Consider the following 13352-nt stretch of genomic DNA (forward strand, 5'->3'; position numbering starts at 1 on the left):
GCTGTTAATTAAAAAAGGAAATAAATTTGGTGGGAGTGGGAAGATCCTGGAGGAGTTAAGGGGAAGAGATGGAGTGAATATGATTATAATACATTGTGTAGAATTGTCAAGAATTAATAAAAATATTTGGAAAACAGCCTAAATGAAGTTAAGCTAAAGACAGCCCATAGCATCCCATCCCTACTGTGTCCCTCCTTCCACTCCCTCACAGAGGCTCAGTGTCAGACACTTGTCTTCAACTTCATCTGGTTAATAATAATAATAATAAACCCATAGAGTAGTTTAAAAAAATGTTTTTTCTTTTATTGAAAATTGATGTTACTACACTATATATTGATTACAGTTTCCCTTCCTCTACCCTTCCTAGTCTTTCCCATATCCCACCCCACCCAAATCCATCCCCTTTCTGTCTCTCATAGAAAATACACAGGCTTCTAATGGATGATAAGAACACATGATAATAAGATGAAACAAACATATTAGAATTGGATAAAACAAACAAACAAACAAACAAACAGAAAAGAGTGCAAGAACAGGCCCAAGAAACAGGTACAGATGCAGAGACCTACTCATTATTCACACACTCTGAAATCTCATAAAAAACATAAGGACGGAGATTATAATATATATGCAAAGCAACTGTAGGGTATATATATATATATATATATCTTTTAAAAATAAGAAATCAAAAGCCCTGGCATGATACTGTGAGACAAGTAACCTTCAAAGGTGCCACTAAGGTTGTTTTCCATTGGCCATCTACTGCTGGGCATGGGGCCTGCTCTTAAGAGCAATTTGTTTTCCAGGTGAGACAGCCTTGGAAAAAACTAGTTTCATTTGCACGTGGTTCTCATTGGAGATCGCTTCTGAGATGGGGCTAGAGATGGGTTCTTGAGTCTACTTCTCCTTTCAGCTCTAGGATCCCATCTGAGGCAGAACTGTGCAGGCCAGGTGCATGCTGCCTCAGTCTCTCTGAGTTCATATGTGCATTGCCCCTGCTGTGTTTAGAAGACCTTTGTTCTAAAGACCAACTCTAAAGATTTCTTTTGCTTTAGAGGATCATTGAAGAGTCCGCCTAATAGTCATTATATTGTCTCATCGGATAGGGGACTGGGAAAGATGACACCCAAAGACAGCTCAGGTATTGATTTTCACTTGACCTAGTCTTTATATTTTATTACCTAGATGCCTGTTTCCCAGGGCCGTAAAACAAATAGCTAGATCAGTCATTTTCTATCCTTGAGTTTTGGATTTATATGTATCTTTTGCCTTTTATCATTTTTAATTTCCAGAGAAAGCCCCGAGGAAGAGTGGAATGGCCTTAGTCCTCCAGAGGAAGGAAGAGGGTGAGGACCCTGAGACAGTCTGAAAGATGTCCCAACTTTTGAAACCTTTGATTCTTCTTTCATCAGGATTCGTGGATAATGTTTTCTTATTTTTTCCCAAAGCAAACAAAAAGTAACTGTGTCCAACAGTTTATACATGATAAATATTTGAATATGTTAGAGAGTTTAACAAGGGGGATAAAGAGAAAGGATGGAAGGAGTGGGAAACAGAAGGGGTGATGTACCCTGTCCTTTCATAACTTTAAACACTGCTATGCATTATCTGGCATTTCATTGCTGTGAAAAAACACCCAAGGTAATGACCTTCAGGCTGAAAGGGATTATTTTCCTTATGGATCCAGAGGTACCAATCTATGGGGACAGGGAGTACATGGTGGGCTATAGCTATTGATGTCAGGGCAGACAGAAAGCAGAGGGGAATGGTAGCAAGGAGGTATGGGACAAACTATGGATCCTAAGGGTACACCCTGGGTGCCCTTCATCTAAGTAGATCATACTTGGCACAGTCCTATCGCTTGCCAATAGGCTATTAAATTTTAAATCCATTGATGAGCTAAATCATCCATGAGATCAAAGTCCTCAGGATTTATCTCTGAAACCCATTCATAGCCATTATCTAAGATGTACTTTTCAGATCCTCAAGACCAGTGGTTCTTAACCTTCTTAATGCTGTGACCCCTAAATATAGTTCCTCATGTTGTGCTAAACCCCAACCATGAAATTATTTTCATTGCTACTTCATGACTGTAACTTCGCTACTTTTATAAATCATAGTGTAAATATCTGGCATGCAGACAGTCTTAGGAGACCCCCATGAAAGGGTCATTTGACTTCCCAAGGGGTAAAGACCCAAAGGTTGACAACCAGTATTCTTTCAGCTCTAGGACCCCATCTGATGCAGACCTGTGCAGGCCCGGTGCATGCTGCCTCAGTCTTTTCTCAAGCCAATCAACTTGACAGTGAAGATGGATCACACACTAGATGTATCCGTATATGGAAGTGTTGTGGGATTTAACCTGACTTCTCTAGATTACAGTGGAATACAGTTGACAGAGAGGAGGCCAGATGGGAACAGTGGCAGAAATCTGGGGATCTTCAGGTCCTATTTTCTGAGGGGTTCACTTGCTTTGGCCCACATGCACAGGGATGCAAAACAAGTAAAAAATAAATCATAAATGTTCTATTAAAAAATCAAGAAGAATTCAGGGTTCTCCATTTCCCTCCTTCTTTCATTTGTCTCAACTTGCAATCTCAGGTCTCAGCACTACAAGGGGAAGAAAGATATGTAATGTAGTGGCTTTTCTATACTTAGACCAGAATCTTCCCGGAAGGAATGCCTTGGTGAATTGTGCACATCATACAAAGAAACACACAATAAAACACTGGTCTAAATAGTATGTCAACTTCCCTTAACCCTTGGGCACTAGTGAGATGCATTAGTGGATATTGTGCGACATTACATACAACCTTGTGCTGGATCCAGGGGTCCTCCTTAGGGCTTGAGCAGCCTTTCTTATGGACACTTCTCTCTGATTTGCACTGGAGGATCCCTGATATGTCCACCACTTCATTTCTCCTTCTCCTTGAAGCAAGAGGTTTCCAAACCAAAGAAGCATCCTACTCAGCTGATGACAGTTCACTGTCTTTTCCTGTTTACCTTTCCAAGCAGGATCTCATGCATTCCAGACTGACTTCAAATTTTCTATGTAGCCAAGGATAACCTTGAATGTCCAGTTTTCCTGCCTCCACCATAAGATACTGGGATTACAGGTTGGTACCACTACATCTGGTTTGATGGTCTCCTAATGTATTTCTCAGGGAGATGGTTGTCAAACTCACAGTGAGCTTGTCTTTCTTTTCATAAGACTTAAGAATGTTAAGCAACAGGAGGCAGATCAAAATTCCAGTGGTGGGGGAATCCAGGCACCCATGTTCTTTTCATGGCCTGAGAAACTGTCAAAGTCCTGTTATCAGGTTCTGAAAACCCAGACTCCTCGACTAGAGATGGAAGAGGCTGATAGCATCTTTGTTGAACACTCATTTCAGTATCTCGTCACCACCCACAATAGATAGGGAGAGACTGTGATAATGGGAACTTCATTTCAGACAAAACCATTTCAGTCAGATTTAAATGATGAAGTAAAGCCAAGTAAGAGCATTCTCCCCGGAGACAAAGCAGATGCCAGTTTTGGAAAGGCCCCAAACAAAAAGGCTTGGACTAGATGCAGTCAGCGTTTCTGCAAGCTGGCTTTTTTTTTTTTTTTTTTTTTTTTTTACACAAACTGTTGGAAATCGGGTTGTCTCATGTCACATGACATATCTACTGCATCTTGTTGGACAATGACTCGTTCATCAGGAATTGACAGTTGATTAAAGGCTTTGCTACAAAGAGAAAAACAGTTTCTCATCTTCATCCTCCACCTGTCATAGAAATATTTAAGCACTAACAAGTACTTTATAGACTGAATTGGGGAGTGTCAGGCTAATGCACTGAGTTTTATATCAATTATGATTATTCTGTTCTTCTAGGAGCTCAGAAAGGCTGGCTAGAAGCTGCTGTGTTGATGGATTTTGTTTGTTTGGCTGGTTGGTTTGGTTGGTTAGAAGTACATGTTCCCCCTTCCCTCAGAGACTCAACCATTGGATTATACCCTACCTGAAGAGTTTGAAACATTCAACACATAGTCTTTAATATATTTGTATTTATTTAGTGTGTGTGCTCATTCATAGAGGTTATACAACCCTTGGGGATTGTTTCTTTTCTTCCATCATGTGGGTACTGGGGTTTGAACCCAGGTTGCCAAGTTAAGGAGAGTTGCCTTTACCATCTGAGGCACTTTGCTGGTCACCAACATGCATTCTAAAATGTGCACACTCAGGCTGGAGAGATGGCTCGGTGCTTAAAAGTATTTAATGTTCTTATACAACACCCAAGTGCAGTTCCTAGAAACCCATTTGGATGCCTCACAACCACCAATAACTCCAGCTCCAAGAAATCTGATACTCTCTTCTGGCTTTATAGCATCTCTTCTTAATTGTGCCTACCTACATGCAGACACACGTACCTAGAGTTAATCAAAATTGAAATGAAATCTTTTTAAAAAAATGTTCACATTTATCTTCCTGAAAGGCCTTTGCATTATATGCAATGGTCAGCTTTAATGTGGGAAAGATTATCTTTTCTTCTCCTTGAGAAAAGCATGGTCAGGGGAAATTCAGGTAGCTCATGTACACCTTCTATGATGACTTGAACCCAACCCCTCCTTAGCACAGAGCAGAACTTCCGAGACAAGGTGTGTTTAGTTAGGGCTGTAACTTCAGGAATGCAGAGAAAGGTCAGAGGTCAGTTTTGAGCTTATAAATACACTGAATCAGTAGCAATAGCATCTCAGAAATTTTGTTTATGTTTTCATTTCCTTAGTGTAGTGGTTTGGATGAGAATGACCTCCAAAGGCTTATATGTTTGAATGCTTGGTTCTGGGTTGGTAGAACTGATTGGGAAGGATTTGAAGGTTTGTACTTCTTGGTGGGGAGTCACTGGGACTGAACACTGAGATTTCCAAAGACTTATGGCATTACCAGTGTGCTCTATCTGCCTCATGGTTATGTATCACGATGAGAACGCTCAATTATTCCTTCACTCAGCTGACATGGACTCTAATCCTCTGAAAGCTTAAGTTCCAACTGAAAGCTTTTAAAAATATGTTTCCCTAGTCATAGTGTTTTTATCACAGCAATAGAAAAGGTAACTGTCTTAGCTGGTTAATTAGTATTCAGTTAGTTATGCTGTTGAGCTTAAAGAGCCTGGGAATTTCAGTGGTTAAATATAATGATTATTATAGATAGAACAACGGAGGGATAATCCCTGCAGTGGCCAGTAGTGTCCTACTGGGGAAGGGATCACATTGGAGAAAAAAGACCAGAGACATCCAAGGGAGACTTTGCACATGAGTAGAGTTCTGTTCCTCAGCAGATATACAACTTACCTTCCAGGGGAAGATGCATCATCATTAGGAGTCTTGAGGACTTCCTACCTATTCTCAAGATGATGTAGCCCCATTGATCCTATACTTTGCAGAAAAACCTAAAGAACAACATTCCTGTAGCTCCTTCAAGCCTCTCAAGCCTGGCCCTGGGCACAGATAGATGGTAAGGATGCAGGATGCAAAGCTCCCAGCATCTGTTCCTGGGTTGGGGTGAAAGAAAGCCTAGAGAGAAAGCCTAGAAAGAAAGCCTTGAGCATTCTGGGATGGAGTATCGTCCTATATTACAGACCAAGGGGTCATCAGTCAGCATTGATGCAATTGACTGACCGTGCTTTGAGGGAATCCCAAAGTCAGCAAACAGTGAATTCATAGGATTCTGACCTGGAGGTCAAACCAGGCCCTCTAAGCAAGACTGAGATTTGATTCTCGGTGATGCTTCAAAAAGTATTTCAGCAGGGACCCTGGCTTATTCTTCCTCTCTTCTCTGGGATCAGAACTAGAGTCTGAACTCCAATACCAGGTCTGTTCCTTGGGGACCAATATCTTCTGGAAAGCCTCTGGTTGTTTATTCGCACCTTTAAGCTCTAGGCTCCCTGAGCTGCCTTTCAGTTCCTGGTTGTTGCCTAGACATTCTGGCCAAAGGACAAGAGAGTTCCTATGTCACTCATCCATCCAGGGAACAAACAACATGATCCATCCTGTTTCCTTCACCAACACTACAGGGAAGTAATAGAACTTCTCAGAGAAAACTTTCTCTGCAAGTAGCATTTGTTGTTTCATTCGTTTTTTTAAGTTTCAAAATCAATGCTGGCATCTCTGTACTTTCGATTGGAGTGTTCTTCAAAGTGATCCTGTTAATTCACCTGAGCAACATTGAGATGCTGAGTAATAAGCCTCCTGCCTAGTGTTTTTTATATTAGACATTCATTACTTCAGAAACCACTTGCTCCAACTTTTAATGATTCCAACTGCCAATCAAGCCTTACTTTTGTGATCTTAAAATAGATCTCCACACAGTACTCTCTCATTGGTCCCAGTACTGATGCTCGATATCTGAATAATTAGAACTAATTCTACATGGTTTTTGATATGGGGGAATCTAACATCACCTCTACTCCTTGACCCAATCAACTCCAACTTCTGTTGTTATTGTAGTATATAGGCCAAGCCCTTAATTAATTCTGCTGCTTTCTAGTCGCTGGATTTTCTCTGGGGTTAAGGAAGTCCACATAGAAAACAATCTGATGGATCAGGTCAATGTCCATTCCCTGGAGAGGAAAGAGTTTCTTTCATCTTATCGTTTGTAGTCCATCACGTGAAGAAGTCAGGGCAGGAACTTAGAATGGGAACTAAAGCAGTTGCTCCCCATGGTTTGCTCAGCCTTCTTCCAACCTTCGTACACCATCAGCCCAGGGGTGGCACAGCAGGCAGCGAGCTGAGCTTGCCCCCATCAATCATCAGTCCAGAAAATGCCCCACAGGCTTGCTTATGGGCCAATCTGGTGGGAACGTTTTCTCAGTTGAGATTCCCACTTCCCAAATGACTCCTGCCTCTCTGTCAGGCTGACATAAAAATAGCCAGCATAGTAGCTTAAAATTTCTAAAAGGGAGCAATTAGATGAATCTTGCAGCCTAACAGTCTTTGGAAAAAGAATACTGGAGTGTATCTGACACAGTTCCCCATGTCATCTCCAGTGCAACTGGACTCCTACTGTCCAGGATAAGAACAGCCTTTCACTATCCTAAGAACAATCAGTGTCAACAGATGGTGGTTGTGGCCACCAATGTTTGTAGAGAGTTCACTTTGTGACAGGGACGTGCTAGGCACTATATTATATTACTCAGTTCAAGTACAAAAGCAACTATGAAGCACAAAGCATTATGCCTATTTTAGAGAAGAAGAAACTGAAGTCAGAGAAACTTTCTAAGGGCACTCAACTCATTGGTGGCCAAATTACCTAGAGTAGATTAGTGGTTTAGCTACTGAAGTAATTTCCCAGGTCAGACTTTAGACATGCTATGTGAGCTTCCTAAGGAAAGTAAAGGTGATTATTAATGCTCTCCACGAAGATGAATCATTTTCTTTTTCTTTTTCCAAAATTTTATTTATTTATTCACTTTACAACCCACTCACTGTCCCCCTACTGTCTATCCCCTCTCACAACCCTTTCCCTATCCCCCTAAAACAATACACAAACTTCGGGAGGAATGGTCATCCCTGACCTCAAGATGTACAACAGAGCTATAGTGATAAAAATCACATGGTATTGGCAAGAGACAGACAGGTTGATCAATGGAATATAATCAAAGACCCAGAAATAAACCCACATGCCTGTGGACACATGATAAAGAAGCCAAAACCATGATGCTGGTCTAACTGTGTGTCTACGTGTAGAAGAATGCAAATAGATCCATATTCATCATCCTGCACAAACCTCAAGTCCAAGTGGCTCAAGGACTTCAACACAAAACTAGATATACTAAATCTCAGAGAAGAGAGAGTGGGAAATACCCTTGTGCATTGGTGCAGAAGACAATTTCCTGAACAGAACACCAGTGGCTCAGGCTCTAAGATCAATAAATGACAAATGGCACCTCATGAAACTGCAAATTTTCTGTAAGGCAAAGGACACTGTCAATAGGACAAAACAGCAGCTGACAGATTGGGAAAGAATCTTCACCAACCCTACATCCGACAGGGGGCTAATATTCAAATGTACAAAGAACTCAAGAAGTTAGACACTGAGATGAATCTTTTTTCAATGTGACAGTATATTTAGGAGGTTTCTGGTGTGACAATTAGCGCATAGTGTTTGGCTGGAAACCCTGCTCTCCCCTGGACATGCCACGGAAGAGGTTTGCTCTTCTTCACTCAGCCCCACCCACACAGAGAAAACTCCAGGCTGCCCTCATTCCTTGTCTTCCCATTTTCTGCAACCCACCCAACAGTGTCTGCTCAGGGCCTCAGTTTTTGAGCATGTATGGGTCAAATCCCTACTCCTACATGCTATCACTCCATGCCTAAGCTCTATAAAGCCCCTTTGCATTAGCCCTGGATACAGGACTCCACTGACCTCCTCCTGTGAGATCAGTGAATCTACCCAAAAACACCCTTCTAATAAACCTGCTTTTAATCTGGTCTAATCTGGCCTTTATCTGAGTCACCGAGGGAGAGAAAAAGTATTCCACATACCCCTGAAATTGTTAGGAGGTATTATGTAACACCCGTGTAGAAATCACACTTGTTTTGTGCTGGGAAAATAGAAAGCACTTTCTTTGGATGTGAAGAGATGATCCCTTACTCTGCCTGTAAGTTCTGGGTTCTGAGCCCTGAGCATCAGGGGCCCTTGAGCTCTCTGACAGGCACTTCCTGGCACACCTTCTGTGAGTAGTTCTTACCACTCAGACTTCTGCCTCTCTATTTGTATCTTCACACATTTGAATTTAAATGACTTGTTAATTGATTCACCCACCACACCCTTTACATATTTCTGAGTCTGCCACAGCCCTTTGTAAGCAATGCTCTGAAGCTGCCCAGGATGGGCTCATTTTCCACCTTGTTCCAGACTATTACATGGGGAGGGAGAAAATGGTTTTCACAGATAGGCTCTGTAAAAGGAGATGTTGAGGAGGACTTGGGAATCCTGATGTTTGGGGGTGGGGCTCGGGAGGGGTTGAGTGCCTGGAAGAAGAGGGCAAGGAGCAGAATTCAAAATAAGATCAGGAAGGATATGAACTCTTAGCCAATCTGCTGCTGGGTCTGGGGCAAATATGATGGGAGCTGCTCTACCTTAGACCTACATAGTGAGACTGTTTCATTGCATACTGCGCGTTTACTGTATGGCAAAGAGAAGATGTGCACATGAGATGTGGGTCTTGTGGTGCTGGGAATCCCTGCTCATCTTTCCTCCTGTAGCTGGATATCAACCTTCCACAAAACAACCTAACGAGTCCCCATGATGCAGGCAGTGCATCCCTGATCTCAAACTAGATATGAGAGTTCATCAGCCTAACGGGAGTATTGACACGCCCCTTCTCCTTATTTATTAGTTCCTGGAGGGTTAGGAATTATATATCTATAGACCCCGGAATATACAGCACAGTGTTCTTTGGATCATGAAGATGGATTAGATGTTTATCAAACAATATAATTGGAAGAGAATTATAATAAAGTTAAAAGGGAAAGGGTGGTTGAATATCAATTTGAACAATTAGTTTTTTAAAAAAGCAACATTATTCACTGGTACATATACGTAGCAAATATATTAAAATTATAAAGATAATTGAAATAATAACTCTCAGAAGACATTGGTAACTATGACTGATTTTTCAGATATTTGAATGTTAAAAGCAAAGGAGAGATCCACTGAGAACAATTATATCATTTTAAAATTTCCAAAAGTTAGAAAACATTTAAAAATTAAAGGAAAGTGAGCCAATGGGGAAAAATCTGTAGCAAATTAAGCATGAAGAATTTATACACATTTATTGAACTAACAAAAATTCCCCAATGGAGAAAAAGGGGGCAAATGATATGCAGGTACCGTTTTAAAAAAAAAACAAACGAGGAATGGTCTTGAGAAAAGGGTGAGTGCCTGTGTTAATCAATGGGTTTCAATTTTAAAACTGAAGAGAAAGATTCTCGCACCTCTGAGTGGCAGATCTTGAGAGCATAATACTGTTGGCAGAGGTCAGGGAGATAGAATTTGTATCTAATACAGATTTGGTGGTGGAATCAATTTCAACAATTTTCTTGAGGACACATTGGTCACACAAATAAGAAGCTTTTGAGCCATCTATATTGCTTCTGAATATTTTCCCTAAAGAAGTCATCTGAAATATAAACAGTGATAAATACCCAGCAATGAAAGAATCAGAGGGAAATAAATTAGCTTATTCACTTACTATGCAGCTATTCAAATTCACCCTGCTGAAGAATACTTATTGAAATCAGGTTATAATATTAAGTTGAAGAAATTCAAATATAAACAAGGCAGATCAAAACATATTTATGAATACATTTATCTGTACATTCTAGATGAATAGAAATTAATCTCTATATCAGAATATGATAATGATTATTTTCTGTATTTTTTTCCTTGCTTCAAGATATTCACATACTATACACATTAGCCTGGCGTTAAAATAAATGAACCAAACTGTCTCTCCTTTTCAACTTCTTTCCCTACACAAGGCTTGTGAACAAGATGCCAAGAATAGATGACTTTACCACAGTTCTGTCCCCTGCTCTGGCCATTGATCTCGGGCTACTTACCCTGCAGTTTTGAATAAAGGATGGCCTAATCCTATCATCTTTCTCAGTCAAAATACTTAACTGTTTCTGTGCTAAGAAGGTACAAATTGTTCTGCAATATAATGAAAACAAATCTGGAAAAGTCCATGTTTAATTCCAACTCCCATACTAAACAGCTACACCCTTGAATTCTGAGACTCTCCTCTTTGCAAAATGAAGTTATGAGCATTCACTGGATAGGCATGTTATAGCAGCACAGACAAGTGTACCAGACTGCCTTGCTTCAAATCCTGTCTTTGCTGCTGACTGTAGAGTTGGAATTACCGCCAAGTTTTTAACCTTTCTGTGACTGATAACTCATGTAATAAGAAATAATGATAGCATTTGCTTTACCGGGTTTTAGAAGCATTTTGAAGATTATCAAGCACTCAGAGCAATCCCAGGACTCCTTCACACCTGTTACCATTTGCCATGGCTTGGTAGTTGAGACACTTGGTACAAAACTCAGAGACAATTCAGATAATCAAGCACTTGAGGACAGTTGCGTAACAAGCCCTATGTGAGAAGTCAGGAGTATCGGAAAGCCCTACCCTTGCTAAAGTTTTGGTCTTGAAGAGGAGGCATAGACATAAAGGAAAAAATGATGACAGCCACATGGAGGAAATCAAGTCAGCATTCCACTCAGGGCACCTTACAAGCTCTGTAAGAAAGCCCTCATCCAGCACAAGGGTTCCAAGAAGAGTAGGAACCTGGTAGAAACTTGAAGCATGTAGCAGTAGCCATCTTGAATCTTTCTCCCTCTATAAACCTCCTGTTTCTAATCACCTCTCATCAAACCTGTAAGTAGGGACAGAATGAGAAGAAATAACAGAGGCAAAGCCTGGGGGAGAAGGCAAGTGTGTTTTTCTTTCCATATCTACTTTCTCCCTCCTTGGCAGCCTGGTGGAACCACGCTGCCTCACATCCACTGTGCACACTTTTAAAGTTCAAGGTCCTTCTCAGTCGCTGCCACCCAGATGTGGGAATTATGTACTTCTCTCCCTGAGTTGTTCTGACCTTTCATGAGAAGCACTGTTTACCCCCAATGCTCATAAAGAAGTAAACACTCAAGTCTCTCTGTCACAGAGTTTTAAGTTTAAGTTTAAGCAGTACCTAACTTAAAGTTCAAATTGCTCAAATACAAGTCAAGAACAGACTGAGCCTAGGGAGCGTCCTAGGGGAGGGAGGATGCTCCCCCTGTCTACAACTTCCATTCTTAGTTATCTCATTCCTGCTGGTCTTCTGAGACTCCCTGAACTACTCCTCTCTGAAGTTTGCCCTCAGTGTCTCTCCCTGGTTCAGTCATCCTCTGCACTTGCACTACTGATATCAATCAGGAGAATCTGACTTGGTCAAGTAAGCCAGGGGCTCTGAGCAGGGTAATTATGCCTCCTGTCTGTAGTTTGCATACAGCTAGTGTTTAATCAGTGTGTGTGTGTGTGTGTGTGTGTGTGTGTGTGTGTGATTGAAAACTAAAGTTCCCAGATAGGTCAGATATGTGAGTTAAGGTAAAAGTAACAGATGGTACTCTAGGATAAAAATATCTTTACTGCAGTCACAATCCTAATTGTGTCTGCAAAGTGTCAAAGACTGATCCTCAGTCACCTAGAGCTGAGCATATGCCTCACCTCCTATGGAAAAAAAATGTGTCAAAATGAACCTTTTCTTTTTATATTTTACTGGATAAGTGACACATGGCTATTGTATGTTTAAAAAAAGAAAAAAAAAACACTAAGAGCCCAATCCCTGATAACATTTTCAAAATCAAATTCTAAGACGTGAAGGCCAAGGGCTACTTTTACATGCGATCCATTTGGCAACACAAAGCAAACAAAACAAAACTCTCAGAGTTACACAGAGAACAAGGAAAAGATTGCCTATCCCTAGCTTGCTTTAAAAAGAAAAAAGGGTCCATCACTAAATGAAAAATTATCAATGGTACTTTTTGAGCTCCTCTGTAATTTTAAACACATAGTTATATACATGCTGACAGTAGATGTCCAACAGTGTGAAGGACCTTAGTGCTATCAAATTGTGCACTTAATTGTGTGCTAAAATGTGAAATTAGGTTATATATTTTTCAACATATATGCAGCATGTGCATATACAAAAAGTATGTAAATATGATCACTAGTGGCCATTTTCCAATTATTCTGACTGGAGACAATTTCTTGGCGCCATCATGCTGGAAGACTATATACCTCTTACCATTGCTCAGTGGCCAAAGAATACATAAGAGTGTAGAATTATGTCCTTGGCTGAAGAAGAAATGCAAGGCTAAGCAGAGCATCCATTAGATGCTCTAAGAGATATCTTTTTAAATTATGTTCTCATTACAGAATTCTGAGTCAGGCAGTGGTGGTGCACGCCTTTAATCCCAGCATTTGGGAGGCAGAGGCAGGTGGATTTCTGAGTTTGAGGCCAGAACCGGTTCTGGTCTACAGAGTGAGTTCCAGGACAGCCAGGTCTACACAGAGAAACACTGTCTCAAAAAAAAAAAAAAACCCAAAAAAATATTACAGATTTCTGAAAAGCCACTCACTTCTTTAAACACATCAAAACTGACATCTCAACTATTCCATCATGGATTCCATCAGCTGCAAGTAACGTATTTTCATTATTGCACTAAATTATATTTAGAATATTTGGTTTCTACTCTCTCATCTATTTGAACTCAAAAGATTGTCCAATGATACAACAGACTGGATCTTGTCATTGATTAAAACAA

At 40.6% G+C, this 13352-nt stretch overlaps 1 protein-coding gene across 1 annotated transcript in view; it reads right to left on the minus strand.

Annotated features, from left to right (window-relative positions):
- Cpne4 (copine 4) overlaps positions 1-13352 on the minus strand; it is a 370602-nt gene that overhangs the window by 239867 nt on the left and 117383 nt on the right. The window lies entirely within an intron of this gene.

The sequence above is a fragment of the Apodemus sylvaticus genome, chromosome 7, assembly GCF_947179515.1.
Source record: "Apodemus sylvaticus chromosome 7, mApoSyl1.1, whole genome shotgun sequence".
Classification (NCBI taxonomy): Eukaryota; Metazoa; Chordata; class Mammalia; order Rodentia; family Muridae; genus Apodemus; species Apodemus sylvaticus.